The sequence below is a fragment of the Prionailurus bengalensis genome, chromosome E1 (assembly GCF_016509475.1).
Source record: "Prionailurus bengalensis isolate Pbe53 chromosome E1, Fcat_Pben_1.1_paternal_pri, whole genome shotgun sequence".
NCBI classification, from domain to species: Eukaryota; Metazoa; Chordata; class Mammalia; order Carnivora; family Felidae; genus Prionailurus; species Prionailurus bengalensis.
Window position 1 is genome coordinate 36,949,578 of NC_057347.1, and position 17,256 is coordinate 36,966,833.

The 17,256-nt window shown below is 50.1% G+C and overlaps 1 non-coding gene across 1 annotated transcript; it reads left to right on the plus strand.

Moving 5' to 3' along the window:
- Positions 1–16,250: 16,250 nt before the first annotated feature.
- LOC122486299 lies at positions 16,251–16,357 on the plus strand. The gene has a single exon (XR_006298134.1). It is a non-coding gene; the product is annotated as a U6 spliceosomal RNA (small nuclear RNA).
- Positions 16,358–17,256: the final 899 nt, after the last annotated feature.

Sequence of the window (17,256 nt, forward strand, 5' to 3'; positions counted from 1 at the left end):
GCGATCGGGATGGGACAGTGAAAGAAAGCCTGCAGGAACCAGATCGAGGGGGCTTCACCACCTACCCAGCGGCAGTTATCCCGCAGTGCTGAGCACTGGAGTCCGTTCCTAGAGACCCCTAGATAACTGAACAGAAGCTTGAGGTTGGGGGGCATCTCACGAGAGAGAGGCCTGAGCATCTTGATGGAAAGGAGGGGGGGAGGGACCCTAGGAACCAGGGACAATTGCACTGAGAAAACAGGGACTCTGATAAATACACTGTCAAGAAAACCAGATCTCCCTTTCAACACTGGAGACTCGGGCCCCACTCCTTAGGGTAGCTGAAGATGGGGCAAGAGGGCTGAGGGGCTCTGGGCACTGAACTGAGTTTATACTCTGTGGTAGAAAAAGGAAATTGGTGGGGCGCCTGGGTGGCGCAGTCGGTTAAGCGTCCGACATCAGCCAGGTCACGATCTCGCGGTCCGTGAGTTCGAGCCCCGCGTCGGGCTCTGGGCTGATGGCTCAGAGCCTGGAGCCTGTTTCCGATTCTGTGTCTCCCTCTCTCTCTGCCCCTCGCCCGTTCATGCTCTGTCTCTCTTCGACAGGAAGAGCTCTTCTCTCTTCGAGGGAAGGGGAGCTGAAAGGGTGATTTCTTCAGTGTCACAGAGCTAACAGGTGACAGGTTTCCCGAAACCCTGCTTCCTCTCTCTGCCCGGCTGCCCCCTGCTTTCGGCAGAACATTGGAATCTAACACTTACAAATAGGCTTGCCACAACGAGGACTGCCTTCCTGGGCAATTAAAAAAAAAAAACAAAAATAGGGCTCTTGACTCAAAATCCCAATTCACATCTTTCCTTGCATGTTTTCAATCAGATTGTTTGAGGTATGATTTACACACATTAAAATTCATCCATTTGAGGGGCGCCCGGGTGGCTCAGTCGGTTAAGCATCCTACTGCCGCTCCAGTCATGATCTCGTGGTTCGTGGGTTCGAGCCCCGCGGCGGGCTCTGTGCTGACAGCTCGGAGCCTGAAGCCTGCTTCGGAATCTGTGTCTCCCTCTCTCTCTGTTCTTCCCTCGCTCACTCTCTGTCTCTCTCTGTCTCTCTCTCTCTCTCAAAAGTAAATAAAGCTTAAAAAAAATGATTTGTCTCAAAAATAAATAAAAACATTTTTAAAAATTAAAAAAAATAAGAATAAAATAAATAAACCTTAAAAAATGAAAAAAATCATCCATTTGAAGACTACATGTTAATTGACAAGCGTGTATAAGTAGTTTGTATGGTTTCCAGGTACGGCAACTCCAACAGAAATTTTTAAATAATGAAATTAATAAATGGGTGCCCCCCCCACTGCATTTATTTTCAACAGAGGAAGGAGAATATATATTCAGCATATATATGAATATATATAAAGCTTCACACATAGATTTCTTCTAACAAGACTTATGTGAATAACTCCTATTTGCCATGTTAGGTAAAAGAATTCTGTTTCCTCTGCATGTGTAATTTTATTTGCACTCCCTGGGCTGTGGGGTGAGTCACCCCACTGACAGCTGGGGAAAACTAAAGCTACCGTGGTCTTGGGAGCACAAGCAGTGAGGTCTTGAACCACGGTGCGAGCTTCACTTGGAAGAAAGATCTCTCTTCTGTTAGGACAATCTCCTGGACTCCGTGGGCCTGCCATTCCTATGTGTTCCCTGTGAACCCGGAATATTTGCTGGAACCAGCCAGGTGGAGAGTCAGAATGGCTGGGCTTAGGCTGATGGGTGGGTAGGTGGGGATGTGAGTGCAGGAGGGAGAGGGAGAACAAAACACACTTCCCTAGGGTCCATTAGAAACTCTGGGGGCAATACCGAAACAAATCAGAGAAGGTAAGAATCCTGGAAAACCTTGTGGAGCACTGCGCCTCGCACCGCCCCTTCTAGCCCAAACCCCAACAAGGATTAGAAGGCAGGAAGGCTGCTTTTGTGCACCAAGGACAGAACAAGTGTTTACAAAGCCTGAAGAAGCGTGCCAGGATGGTAGTCTAGGCACAGAACGAATTTCCAGGACGTGAAATTAATACCGCTCCATCCTGGAAAACAACTAAAAGAAAAAAAAAAAGCGGGGGGTCTCTAGGTCTGTACCTCTTTTGTTCTGAGGGGGTGCGTTTGGGGTCTTCTTGAAGTTCTACCTGAATGCACCGAGAGGAGCTGAGGTGCAGCAGGTAGGAAAGAGACAAAAAGGAGCTGGGAAGGCATGGGGGCGGGGGGAGCAGGGGAGAGACCAGGAGGCTGGGCTGAGAGATAGCCCAGGACTTAGGAGGGTTCCTGCCTGCATCCTGCGCGCATCATGAGCACCCCCACCCAGATGGGGGCGCCCCAGGGGATGCTCAACTTAAAGCTCAGAGGCTGGGCAGCAGCAGGAAGGAGGGAATTGGGGTGTCCCAGGGCAGACCGGCTCAAGGGATCTATTCGTAGAGCCAGAGGCCCAGAGACTGCTGTATGCAAGCTGCTTAGGGCTCTAGGTCGCAAGAGAAATAAGGAGCTTCCCTGATGGCAGTCTTACTCCTTCTCCTCTTCCTGACTCACCTCTTCCTTCCACTCTCCTTAAACCTGCTGAATCCCTTAGGCAGCTGGGATCAACCTAAGCTAGAGGCTGATCCGTGTACAAGGGAAATAGGGGAGCCTGGAAACAGCAGAACCTGGGAGAGGTATCCGTGTACAGGGCAAATGAGGGGAGCCTGAAAACAGCTGAATCTGGGGAGATGGAACTGCCTAGTGAGAGAGCAAGGGGGTTCTGGAAACTGCCGAACCCAGGGAGGCCAATTTGTATACCGGGGAAACATGGGGGAACCTGGAAACAGCAGGATCTGGGGAAACAGTTCGTGTACAGGGGGGCAGAGACTGAGAAGCCTGAAAACTGTTGAGGCTGGGGAGGTGGATTCGTGTGCAGGGGGAGCAAGGGGAGACTGGAAACCGCACAATCTGGGGAGATGCGCAGTGTACAGGAGAAGCTGGGGCAGCCTGAAAACAGGGGCTCTCAGGGGATGGATTTGTGTGGGATTGCAGTGGGGGGATGGGGAGCCTGGGGAATCTGAGGAGGCAGGCAGGGCAGGGAGACCGACAAGCACCGGAGTGGAGTCAAAGAGGTGGTGATGTGGAATGGGGGGGGGCACAATGAACCCCCTTTCTAGGAGGTTTGAGTCAGACTCCTTGGCAGCCCCTTCTTCCAGACATGGCAGGGTAAGCGAGTAGATCTCCAATGGTGACCCGAGATTTCACAGGGCAGGAAGAGAAGGGTCTTTGCGGGCAGTTGCTATCCTGGCCCTGAAATGAGCAAAGCTTGGAATTCCCTAGGGGAGCTGAGGAGTTGGGGGGGTGGGGCTGGGGTTGGTGAAGAGACTGAAGAATCTGTACCATCCTCCTGCCTTCTTCCCTACCCCTCACTGACAGGGACAGGCCTCTTTCTCCCTTTCCACCAACCAGTCTGACCTCTCCCCCCAGCGGTTCACTTCTGAGTGACAGACAGACAAAGACAGAGCTGCAGACAATCGACTGACGGAGGCCCCACCAAAGCTCCTTCCCCCCCACCCCCCACCCCCCAGAGAAGCCTTAGGCTGGCCAGGGCCAATGGGAGCTGTCACTCCAGTGGCGTTGCCTTCAGGTGACAGGTCTTCTGCAGACAGAGTGACGACCCGGCTAAAAAGGCCTGAAATTTTTGGGATTCTGCCTGTGCCTCTTGGAAACCAGTTTCCCAGTCAGTTAGTTGCCTCTGGGAGAGGAAAGGGAGGGGCACCAGCAGCCACCACAGCAGAGAGCAAAGCGAGGTCCCACTCTCTGCTAGGGAGGGGATCTTGGGCCAGTTATGGTCCCTCTCTGAGTCTCTGTTTTGTCATCCGTAGCATGAAGGATTGGTTTAGATCCCGGAAGGCCCTTGCAGCTCTAACATGAGGATTCTTAGTAGACTCAGGAGAAAGAGCCCAGAGTAGCATTTCTTCTCATTGGCTGATACTGCTCCGGGACTCTGCAGGCAAACATGGGAGGAGGCCGGCATTGGATGCTGTGGGAGTGTTTATGTAAGCTGTTCCTGGTGCGGAGGAGAACTTTTCTCCTCATCACTCCGAGGGGGTCCCTCCCTCTAAACCAGATTGCTTTTTGCTCCAACCACCTTGGACTTCCTGGCTCGTGCATTAGCCTGGAACGTGGAATCGGCACCAACAGCCTCGCAACACTCTCCCACATGTTTTGCTCTGCTTCCAGGCTGGCCTCACCCCTCGCCCCTCTGTCCTCTTTTGTCTGTGGCCTCTGTTATTACCCTGTTTCTCCTGAAGCCAGAGATGTTTGGAAAGGGATGTTTGGGTCTTGTAATTAAGCTTCAGAGTCTAAAGGAAAGGATTCTCTTTTTTCCATAGAAAGACCTCCAGAGTCTGGTCTCAGAAGCCAAGCAGGTTCTGGCCTGGTTAGTACTTGGGTGGGAGCAAGACTTCCAGGTTCCCAAGGCCCTGAGGCCTTACAACTGCCCCTTGCCCACTAGCAAGCCTGGAGAAAGAACCCTGTACATCGCTTGCAAGGCTGCCTGCTGGGAGTGCATGTGAAATCACCTATAAACAAAACCCCTCAGCCTGGGGGCATGAGAAGCATTCGGTGTGTGGGATGGGCTAGGGGGTCAAAGCAACCACGGGCCAAAGTCAGGCCAGGCTGCATCATTTGAGTACCAGACCTGTGTCTCTTCCACTCCTCCCTTAGTCTGAGAAAACACTGGGTTTTAGCACAAGGGGCCTGGCTTGGACAAATGCTCTGACTGCTCCAGGAGCCCACCTTACCCCCCAGTCTGTGCAGAAGAAACCATTTCTAGCATTTTCAGAATCGCAATGGAAGAGTCCTGCCCAGGTGGAAGGGGAACTAGGGTTGCCTGGCTTACCTCTCTTGGGGACCTCGGGTGACCTGCCTCAACATAACCAAGAAGTGGAGGGGGGGGGTGGGGGGAAGGAAGAGCCTCCAGGTGACAGTACTGGGGGCTGGGCCGCTGGGGGTGGGAGGAATGGGGGGTGTCCAGGGCCACCAAAGGTGGCTTCAGGTGCACAGAACCTCTTCCCAACTGGGGCCAGTCATCCCCAAGCAGCGAGTGCAGGGTGTCTCTCCCACTCCGCTTTCGCTTTCCTCGGGGCCATCAAGGATGCGCCCGCCGCCCTTCTCACCGGTCCCCAGGCTGTGGGAGCTGGAGGGGCAGTGCGCTGGGCGGAGGAGGGTGGGCTCCGCTGGGCCGCCGGGAGGCGGGGGAGGGGAGGGGATCTGATTAGAAGCCGGGCCGTATGGCGAACGCTGCGGAGATGGAGGTAATCACTGAGCGGGCGAGACAGCGTGCTCGGCGACAGCAGGCGGCCCGGCCGTCGTCATGACAACCGCGGCCTCCGGGGCGCGCGGCTCGGCGCAGCTCCGCGTCCGCGGCGGAACATCTGCTTTGCACGGGGCTGCTGGGAGCCGGGGGGCGCGGGCGCGGCTGCTCCCCCCTCCCCGCAAAAAAGAAACAAATTAGGCCAACTGTCCAATGAGGGGCCGCAAATGTATTTATTAATGCGAGGGAAAGGTTGTTCCGGAGCGCAGTTTGATTAATGTTTGAGTCTTCAGCCTGTCAGTCTGGTTTTGTCTCCCGCGAAAGGGGAAGGGGAGGGGTGGGGTGGGGGGCTGGAAGGGGAGTGGGGAGGAGAGAGACAACAAAGCGGGAGGGGATGTTAATAGCCAAATAGGCTCTTTTTCATGTTTCCCTCAGCCTGCCACCCTTGATGGATGGCTCAGACAGAGACCGGAGCGCATCGGGGAGACGCGAGCCCCTCCAGAGAGCTGGGGGAACGGGGGAGAGGGGGGAGGCTGGAGCCTGGCTGGGGTCTGCGGGGATGGAGCTCCCCGAGGGCTGCAGGGAAAGGAATGGCCCCGGGAACAGGGCAACTCCTGAGGAAACCGGAGGGAAATAGTGCAAACTGTTTACAAGCCTCCCCCGTTTGCAACCTCTGGGCCCGGGGAGACAGCACCGGAAGTCGGAGGTTGAGGATCTGTGTCCCCGTCTGGATTACAGGGAGGGGCGAGAGGCTTTCACCCGTGGGGGTAGGGATGGGGGAAGGGAAGTGGGCAAAAGATGATGGCTTCGGATTGTCCCTGTTTCTGTCCTCTGCTTTTCCCTTTGCTCTCCACCCCCTCCCCACCGTATTTCTACTCTTCACTTTTTGCTCCATTTTCCCTCCCTTTGTCTCTTCTTCCATTGTTTCTTTCTTCCATCTTCCCCTCCTGTCTTGGTGACATCAGCTGGCTGTGATAGGGTCTGCCTTGCTGAGATGTCTTCTGTGAACACAGACTGAACACATACTGTGTTTCCTGTTTTCTGTGTCTTCTTTTCTGGAGGCATGGGGGGACTTTGGGCCCCATTGGAACCCCAAACTTGACCAAGATTAGGAAAAAACACAACCCGACCCTTTTTCTGCCATCCTCACCAAATTCCCCCAAGCCCCAACTCACTAGGAAATGGGGAGTGGCGTTGGCCTTGGTGGAGGCTGAAAATTACAGATTTCTGGCCAGGCCTGGGATTCAGAAACACAGGAGGCGGTCTGTAGACTTAGACTGTTCTGAGGTTAGAGGCTTCCTCATTACTATCCCTTGCCAAAACACAAAGTGAAAAGAAGAAAGTAGCCCTTTAAAGACCAGGCGAAATTCTAATGTTATTTTGCGGCTCATTTTATCTTCTCATACAAAAAGGGATTGAATTTATATTTCCTTCCCAAGTGCTTTGCGAGAATGAAGTTATTAAGCATTGGAAAAGCTGCTTGAGCAGACCAGAACCCTATTTTCCTTAGAAAAATATTATTTACTATCATCAGCATCACAATTATTATTATTGAAAGTCTTGGGGTGGGTGGAATGTCCCCTCCACAGCCATAGCAGGGTGGTTCAGAGCAGGGACCCTGGATTCAGACCATTTGGGTCGAGTCCTGGCTTTTCCACTCCCTAGGTGGATGATCATGGGCAAATTCCTTAGCCTTTCTGAGCCTCGGTTTCCTTATCGGTAAAACAGGGATTATAATATCCCTAGATCACTGGGTTGTGGAAGAAACAACTGATTTAGTCCAAGTAAAGTGTATGGCATCGTGTCTAATGCTTATGTGCTCAATACATGTTGGCTGTTATTATTTCTCGGTTATAAATCCTTTTCAGGGGCGCCTGGGTGGCTTGGTCGGTTGGGCGTCCGACTTCGGCTCAGGTCATGATCTCGCGGTCCGGGAGTTCGAGCCCCGCGTCGGGCTCTGTGCTGACCGCTCAGAGCCTGGAGCCTGTTTCGGAATCTGTGTCTCCCTCTCTCTCTGCTCCTCCCCGGTTCATGCTCTGTCTCTCTCTGTCTCAAAAATAAATAAAAGTTAAAAAATAAAATTAAAAAAAAAATCCTTTTCAAACAAATCCCATGATCACCAGCACTGAACAGGCGTAGTGCTGCAGCTATATACATGGCATTACATTAAATACAAGATGGGGAAAAAAAATAAATAAAGTTAGACAGAAAAAAAAATACAAGATGGGAAGAAGTATAAACATGGTATCTGCTCTTGAAGGGTTTACAGTCTTTCTTACAAGACAGAGTAGGTGCGTTAACGTTAAAAATTATCTAAGGAGTCACCCGCCAAGTGCCAAATACGTAGCATGGATGCCAAATGCTTTCAATACTCAGGCGAGAGGGAAGGGTTGCAGGACTTGGAGCCAGGCACCCCTCCCCCAAAGGAGCCATGGGGACCTGATCCCCATGAGAGATGAGGTGAGAGACGGACGTGGAACCTTAAGGAGTATTGAATATAGACATGGAGAAATTAATGATAGATAGATAGACAGACAGAGATTTTTATTTTTTATTTATTAAAAAAAATTTTTTTTTCAACGTTTTTATTTATTTTTGGGACAGAGAGAGACAGAGCATGAATGGGGGAGGGGCAGAGAGAGAGGGAGACACAGAATCCGAAACAGGCTCCAGGCTCCGAGCCATCAGCCCAGAGCCTGACGCGGGGCTCGAACTCCCGGACCGTGAGATCGTGACCTGGCTGAAGTCGGACGCTTAACCGACTGCGCCACCCAGGCGCCCCTCGATAGAGATTTTTAAAGGGAAACTTAATCTAGTGGTAGTACATACATAGAATGAATTGATAGAAGAGAGACTAGAGCCCAGGGGGCCAGCAAAGTAGGACCTGGACCAGAACGGAGAGGAAAGAATTAGTGTGAGATGCGTGAAAAGGTTTGGTGCCTCACTGATGTAAGGAAGAGAGGGAGAAAGGGAAGCAATTATACACTGGGCTCTAATCTAAGGCTTTGAACCTAGCACGAGGGAGACAATCTAAAGAAACACTGGTCATCACTGACTTGAGTTCTAGTTGGAGCCTGCGTTGAGCCGACCACCGCACAGCCGGGTGCAAAGTCGACATTATCCACCCTCCATCAGCCTGACACATGTTTTGAGTTGTTGGGAATTGATAGCCCCGTACATCTTCGTTTGCCTCGCTTCCTCCCTCGTGACTGACCTTAGAGGGCAAAGGTTCATCTTCTGGCAAGTATAAATAGCCCTTTTGGGGGACTAAGCCCGGGCTTAGCCCCAGCAGCCGGACACTTCAACAAATGAACCAAGAAGGGTGTGCCCGTCATCCTGTCTCTGTTCTCCAGGAACTGAAACTCTAAGATGGTGTGCAGTTTGACTATCATGAATTGAGGCAAATTTAGAAGCAAATGCCCTAGGCAGGACGTCCTGCCTGTCTTTGAGGATATTCCCTCCAAAGTTACCTCATCAGGTGGCTGCACTTGTTCCAAATGTTTCCATGGCGCAAAACATTGGCGAAGGCTTCATGGGAAGTACCTGCAGAGTCTGCGGCACATTTGTTTTGCTGTCCTCGGTGGTATTCGATCTTCATCCTTGGGAGGTGGGATGGTTTCACTGTTTTCCGTAGGCTGGTGTTTTTCAAAAAAGTTTCCAAACTGCTTTTAGCAAAGTGTTGAAATAAAGCCATCGCCTCCTACTAAAGAGCTTGACTACTGAATGCCATGTATGATTCTGGATCAGAGCCCGGACTGGAGGTGGAGGAAGGTGGGGATGGGAATAGTTATAAAGGACATTACTGGGAGAGTTGATGGAATTTGAATATGGACTGTGAGTTACATAGTGGTCTTGCAGCCGTGTTCAATTTCTGGGTTTTGATCATCATGCTGAGGTTATTTGTGCGAGAGAATGCCTTTTAGGAAGTGAATACTAAAGGGACATTATGTCTCCAAATTTCAAAAAGGTCAGGGAAAAAAATACATAAGTACACATGTGGATAGAGAAGGATAAAGCAAACAGGTAAATGTAAACAGTGAATGAGTCTGGGTAAAGGGCATATGGGAGTTCTTTGTACTATTTTTGATATTCTTCTGAGTTTGAAATTTATCAAAGTTGAAAGTTATTAAAAAAAACAACACCCCAACTATGGCCTCCATTTGAAGGAGAGAGACTCATTTAGACATTGATTCTTTCAAAATAGTCCTCTCAGGAGGCACAGGATTCTTTTTTTTTTTTTTTTATGTTTGTTTATTTATTTTGAGAGAGAGTGTGAGCAGGGGAGAGGCAGAGAGAGAGGAAGAGAGAGAGAATCCCAAGCAGGCTCCACACTGTCAGCGCAGAGCACAACGCGGGGTCAGTCTCACATGAGATCATGACCTAGGTGGAAATCAAGAGTCAGATGCTTAACTGACTGAGCCACCCAGGCGCCCCAAGGCACAGTACTCTTTGACACTTTATGGAGGGTTGGATGAAGACATGGAAGGAAGCCAAGGTCATCAGACCTGGGGATGATACAGAGCTGGTTAATATTTGGGTGAAGGGCTCAGGATCTAAGACCTTGGTAGGATGGGAACATTGGCCCAAATCGACCACAGTGAGACACGATAATGCTCCATCTGTGTTCAATTAAGTTGCATGAGATGAAATTTAAAAGGGTTAACTGATATGTTTCCTATTTGTCACTAAAAGCATTAATAATTCAGTAGGGATGAGGAGGACATGGCCCAAAGGTGGCATGTACCCAAAGAAATAAGTTTGGCTGCCTGTAACCTCCATAGGCTGATAGAGGCTACTATGATCTGTGGTTGCCATAAAAAAATTATAGATTCAGAGCTGCATTAATAAAAGTACAGTCTCTAGAACAAGAGAGGTGATAGTCTTTCTCTGTCCTCTGCCCATTGGACTTAATCTAGAGCATTCATTTTAGGCCTGGGGCAGTATGTATAAAGAAAGACATTGCTAATGAAAAGAGGCATAAAGAAAGAGAACAGTGAGATTTTGAAATGAGAGCATTTGAGGAATGGCTGAAGGAACTAGGGACGGCTAAACTCTCCGGGGTTCCTATTAGCTGCCTTCTAGACATTCGATTAGCATCTGGAACTGGGGAGAAAGTTTACACATTCTCCATCACTTCACAAGGTGAAAATAAGGACAGAAGGATGGGAATTGTGGGGAGACAATATGAGAAATAATTTCCTAAACATTAAACCAGTCTGAATATAGAAAGGGGATACGTAGTGAGATAGTGAGTTCCCTGTCACAGGAAGTATTCAAAGAAAGACATTTTCAAGGCTACTGCAATAAGAATTCTTGCAGCGGGAAGGACCCTGGATTGAATAGACCTCTCTGGTCCCTTGAACTCCGAAATTCTAGGCAATCATGTGTCTGTTTAGAACAAACAAACAAACAAACAAAAAACCCACTAGCCTCATTACTCTGTGGTCTTTATTAGATCATGTTTACAGAAACTGCTCACAAACCCAGTGCTTTCATAAGGCTTGGGAAGTCTGAACAAGGAACCTCCTTTGGAGTGCTCTCTGCTTCTCTTCTCTGCCCCTTGGTTGCCTCAGCCTAGAACTTTCCGTATCTACCTGCAGAATAGGACTCCCCTTGACGGATTGCTAATGATGAAAATTCTAGGTGATGTAGCAGTCTCCCTACCCATGCTGACCCCGGCCCATATTTGGCATTTCTTTCAGAGCACAATTCCTGCACTTGGGGGATTTAGTTGGGATCCCAGCACTCCTGCTTAAGGTGGGAGAAAGCCGAGTGAAGGTGTATGGGTTCTAAACCCCCGGTGAAACTAACTTCTGGGGAAGGACTACAAATCTTAAAACCAAAGGAAGGTAGAAAATAGAGATAAGAAGTAGGCTCCCCTTCTCTGCTGTAGTCTCCCCCCCACCCACCCCCCCCAATTCTTTTCTGTTTTAATCACAGGAAGAATGATTAGTCAGCTGAGGAAGGACGGCAGAAGAAAGCAGATGAGTTTTATCTGGCTGGGGTCTGCCTGAGCCACAGCCATGTGACTACCTGGCTGACCTGGGGTCTCCATCATGTCCCTGCCTGTCCACAAGACGGATCAGGCTGCCCTTCTCTACCGCCCTCCCGCTCTCATTCCAGGGGAGGGTTGCTAGGATAATTATAGCCTACTTGTTTTTCTCTTCTCCTAGTCCTTGGGGTCCTATTTATTTATTTATTTACTTATTTATTTATTTTTACTTTCTCGGGGGACGGAGAAACTTCCTCAACACTGTGGCAAACTAGAATCTGGAAGCCTCCCTCCAGCAGAAATAGAGGTTAGATTCTCAAAAGTCATCCCTAATTTCCATCCACTGTTATCTGGGGACCCACTGCTCTGCCCTTCATCTGGGCAACACAGAGCCTCTCCCCAAATACTCAGGCCCTCTCTGGCGTCTGCAAAGCTGCTCCCCTCCTGCGATCCCGCGCGAGTTGCAAAATCCCCCAAAGCATCAATTATTCCACTTGCGGAGTGGGGAGTATGATACCTACTTCGTAGAATTTTTGCGAAGATTCAACAAAACAAAATACACAAAGCTCTTAGCCAGGGACTGGCAAAAGACAGCCTCAAAACACGGTAGCTCTTATTCCTCGGACTCACATTTGTCTGAGCTCCGTGGACGAAACAAAAGGAGATGGTAAAGGTTAGGGAGACAAACCAGGGAGGAGACTCCAAGAAGACACGTTGAAGGGGTAGGTTCGGTTAAATGCAGGAAAGAAGCCTGGAAGAAGGAAGGGAACAGGTGGGCTCCCTGGAGACCGGCCTGCCGAGAAGGACGGACTGGACGGAACGAGACAGAACAGAGGGATAGGGACAGACAGACAGACAGACAGCAGATGGGAAAGGAAGGTGGCATGACAAAGGTGGGGGGGGGGTGGAACCCAGCTGGTGTGAGACAGACAAGAGGTGTTGGGGAAGAGAGAAGGAAAAGAGCAAAGTGAGGGGGTGGCCAAAAGGAGAGGGGGAAGCAGGGGCAGGACAGACAGACTGAGAGCGAGTGGGGAAAGCATAAGACGGACAGACAGATGGCAGGGACAAGAGGGTGCCCTGGGTTGCCTGCATTCTGCTGTGTTTACCAGCTAATTGAGTTAAATTGTTGTCAGAGATGTAATTAAAGGGTAGAGAGAGCTCTCTGGCAGGCCCGAAACAGATGGAGGGGGTTTTAATTGGTAATTAAATTCTTCCCTGGCAGCTGAGGAAGGAGCTTGTGCTTCAGCCTCACAAGGCCACGGGTGGCCTTCCCCCCTCTCTTGGCCCCTCTCAGGGGCTCTTTGGGGAGGGGGCTGGGCTCTGCACACCAGCAGCCTGGCAGGCGGGGAGGCCTGGTAACTGCAGGAGAATGCCAAAGCAATCCTTCCTCCCTGCCCGGCTGGCTCAGCTCCCATGGGCTTAATCCAAGCAACCCTCCCCGCCCCCCACCCCCACCCCCCACCCCGTGCCTGCCCCTTCCTAACCTCCGGACTCCCACCCACCCAACTAGCATTGACCAGTGAATTCCTTCGTGGCCCCTATTGCGTCACTCGGGATCCCAGGGAAGAATAATGAGTTCTGGCCCCGCATCCGGATCGGCTCGGGAAGGGTTAGTTGGTTTAGTCAGGGACCCAGGCAGACCCATCTGTTGGCACGGCTCCCGTGAGCCTCTCAGCATCTGCCCCCTCCCTGCTACCCTCCCTTTCAAGGAGGCACCGTGCAAAGATTCCATTCTGCCTGGCACATCACTGGCGCTGACTCTGCACCCGTCCTCGCCTCCCCCCCCCCCCCCCCCCCCCCGCCACACATAACCCCCCAGCAGCAAATAAGACAGGATGGGATCAGCAGCCTTGATGGGCAGATTAGTTAGACTCTCAAAGATGTGAACGTTTACACTAATCGGCTTTCAACTCCAAATCTCAGTTTGACCTGCATTTCACTGGAGAAGGACCCTGGGGACAGCAGATTTCCCCGAAACCCGCATATTCTCGACTTGTTCCACTTCAGAAAGAGATAAGTACAAAGACAGCAAAGAGGCGAGGCTTTTAAAAAGAAAGCTGAAAGGGAAGTTAGGCAGAAATAAAATCCAAGACAGACATTGCGGAATTCTTGTAAAATGCATGGCTGACTGTGAGTCAGTAATCCGGTGCTGCTCTTGCATCAGTAAAGCTCCATGCTGGATGCATAAATAAGGGTCCTGGGGATCATTGTCTCATTATAGCTCAGCTGATCAGACAAAAGTTCTTTGTCTTGCTGTGGGCTCCTCGCTCCTCAGGGCCCAGAGCGTCATGGAGGAGCTTAGAGGGGTTTCTGGGAAGGGCCATAGAAATGACAGAAAGGTTCAGGAAGCACAATGCCCAGCTGTATGGATTTCCACTTGGTTCTTGGAGGTCCGCTCTGCTGTTTAACTTGAGCCCCACATATGCTGTTCTCTCGGCCAGGAACTATGATCCCTGCCCTCCCATCTTCCTTCCCCAGACGATCCTGAGGCCACAGCCGTGCCCTCCTCTCTTCAGGACGCTAACCCTCACCCTGTCTCCCCTCTCCCAGCATCCGCACGTTGCTAGTTTAGTTCTGATTCCCTCCCAAGGCTGAAAGGCAAAGGCCAAGGACCCTGTCTATTTCACTCCCCGCAATCTCCCCAACACCTCCTGTAGGACCTGGCGATTGGTAGGTACTGAATCCTTTCTAGCAGAATGAAGAAATAAGCCCAGAACACTCAGCATGGAGGCAAACTCTGAAAGCCAGCAGTAAAGTTATGCAGATGAGAGCGTTAGAAATGCAGCAGGGAGTTAGGCTGGCTGCAGGGAGGAACTTTTTAAAACTCTTCCTATATTTTGCTAAGGGAGAATGAGGGAAATCTCTTTTATTTTTATTTTCTGTTTTCAAAAATGTTGTTTAATTTCTAGCTAGTTAACCATAGGATATCTTTTTTAGATATAGAAAGAAGACAAAGTCAGGGGCATCTGGCTGGCTCAGTTGGAAGGGCATGTGACTCCTGATCTTGGGTCATGAGTTGGAGCCCCCCGTTGGGCATAGAGATTACTTAAAAATAAACACATAAATACATATTTTTTTAAAAATTTTTTAAACGTTTATTTATTTTTGAGACAGAGACAGAGCATGAACAGGGGAGGGGCAGAGAGAGAGAGGGAGACACAGAATCTGAAGCAGGCTCCAGACTCTGAGCAGGCAGCACAGAGCCCGACGCGGGGCTCAAACTCACGGACTGTGAGATCATGACCTGAGCCGAAGTCGGACGCTTAACCGACTGAGCCACCCAGGCGCCCCCATAAATACATATATTTAAAAAGATAGGAGACAAAGTCAAATTGATGGCCTCTGTCTCCACTGTGGGCGGCCAGGAGAGTGAATGTAATGGCTCCCAAACACCAGAACCCCTCCCTCACCATCGGAGATTTTTAAATCTGTAAATTTAGGGGCCCGGGGAAGACACTGTATTTTTAAAATCTTCCTAGTAATTCTAGTGATTGACAGATTTAGAAACAACTCAATTAAATGTCAGGTTTCTCTCAGCTGCAAATATTTGTTTTTCTTTCCTTCTGCGTGTTGCTCCCCCCTCCGCCCCCTCCGCAAGAATGAATCAGTCTGGCTGATTCTAATAAACCTGAAAGAAAGCAAGCTTTGGGAATATTGACTTCTATATTCTTCACAGAACCTGGGCAAATGTAGGAGTGAAACCTGCTTTGCTGAGTGGGTCCTTTCACTCCTAGCTGAATGAGGTTATGATCCCTGGTGACCACCCTCTACGTTCCCTGTTGAAAAGGACCAAATTGAAAATGAATATGATTTTAACCCTGGTTTAGCAGTCCCATCCCACAAAACATTACTGAAATACAGAAGTTGTCAAGGTCAGGGACCGCTGGAGCTGAGGGCTGAGCCCTGCCTTTGATTTCTGGTCTTGGCCTCTCTTGTTTGGTATCCTCCCCACCACATATTGATGAAGTCCACTGGGCTTCCCCAAGAAGGCTCCAGCTCTCTCCGTGCCTGAATGGACCCAAGCCACATCCCTTCACCCAGGAGGTCAGGGTTGGGGAGGTCAGGAGAGGACATGGGTGGCATGCCTCCCACCCCCACCCCCAGGCCGTCTCATCCTCCTCCTGCCTCTCAGACACCTGCTGGTGTAAGACTTCTCCTGAATGCCACCACGAAGCCACCACAAGGCCTCGGGGGCCTGCAGGATCAAGCATCTCCCAGAGTCGCTTCCTGGCCCCTCAAAGCTGACTTGCCACAGGGCCGAATGCAGCTGTAAAACCCAAGCCTCTTTATTGTTGTGCATTTCCCTTCTGTATCCTCTGTGGCCTATTATTGAGACCCGCAGAACTGAGAGCTGGAGCAAATCTCAGGCTTCTCCTGGTATGACAGTTTTCAAGTCCCGGATTCGGGCAAAGCCTGGTGGGGAGGGGGCTCTCCTGCTTCAACCAAAGCAGTTCTGCTCTTTTTCTGTTTTTATACCGCATGTTGGAGTTCTGGTCTGTGGTGTGCTGGTAAAATGGAACAGCGGCCTGTGGGTGGTTGTGAAGTCCCGATTTGGCACATTTGCCAATTTCTGTGGTGCCAATACTCCCACCAAAGCCCTATTTCAAACTACCAACTGGAAGTCACCTGAGGCAAAGTTGGGAAATGCACATCAAAAGCTCTTGGAAGCCCTCGGCAGATCTGGTGCTGGTCCTTCTTTATAAAAGAACTGTTGGGGCGCCTGGGTGGCTCCGCCGGTTAAGCGGCCGACTTCGGCTCAGGTCATGATCTCGTGGTCCTCAAGTTCAAGCCCTGCGTCGGGCTCTGTGCTGACAGCTCAGAGCCTGGAGCCTGTTTCGGATTCTGTGTCTCCCTCTCTCTGACCCTCCCCCGTTCATGCTCTGTCTCTCTCTGTCTCAAAAATAAATAAACGTTAAAAACAAAAAATTTTTTTAAATAAAATAAAATAAAAGAAGTGTGAAGGGTGCTCGCTTCGGCAGCACATATACTAAAATTGGAAGGACACAGAGAAGATTAGCCCGGCCCCTGTGCAAGGATGACAGGCAAATTCGTGAAGGGTTCCATGTTTTCGTAATTACACCTGTTGTTAAAAATGTTTTAAATAATAATAAAGAAAAGAAAAGAAAAGAAGTGTGAAGAGGGGAGCCTGGCTGGCTCAGTGAGTAGAGCATGCAACTCTTGATCTCGGGGTCATGAGTTTGACCCCCACGTTGGGCAAAAGGTTTGCTTAAAAAAAAATAAAAGAAGTATGCAGACCACCGTCTAGCACTGTCTTTTTAAAAAATTTAATCTATTTTGAGAGAGAGAGAGAGAGAGAGCACATGCGTATGTTGCGTGCACACAAGCGGGGGAGGGGCAGAGAGGGAGGGAGAGAATCCCAAGCAGGTTTTGCGCTGACAGCACAGAGCCTGATGCGTGGCTCGAACCTATGAACCCGCGAGATCATGACTTGAGCCATAATCAAGAGTGGGACGCTCAACCGACTGAGCCACTTAAGCGCCCCTAGCACTGCCTTTAAAATATAAGGCAAATGTTGTTTTGGATTCTGTGTCTCCCTCTGTCTCTGACCCTCCCCGTTCATGCTCTGTCTCCGTCTCAAAAATAAATAAACGTTTAAAAATAAATAAATAAATAAATAATATATAAGGCAACTGAGGCCCAGAAAGACTAAAAGAACGGCTGAGGGTCACACAGTTAGCCAGGACCAGTGTCCTCCTGACACCCAACCTCTGGATGCCACACTATATCAATCCGGCTCAACCTGCCCTAGGCAGCTGGGGGAGAGGGGAAAGCAAAAATCATCACAGACAGAGCCAAGGCCACGGCTCCGGGGATAGAGTGGCAGCAGATATGTCCAGATAAAGGTCAGAGGGTCTTGAAGCCAACCTTTGCGGGCACCTACTTGGTGCTTCTCCTTCCTCTTCGTGGGGGCAGAAATAAAAAACTCACCCCAAATCATAAAGCTTTAA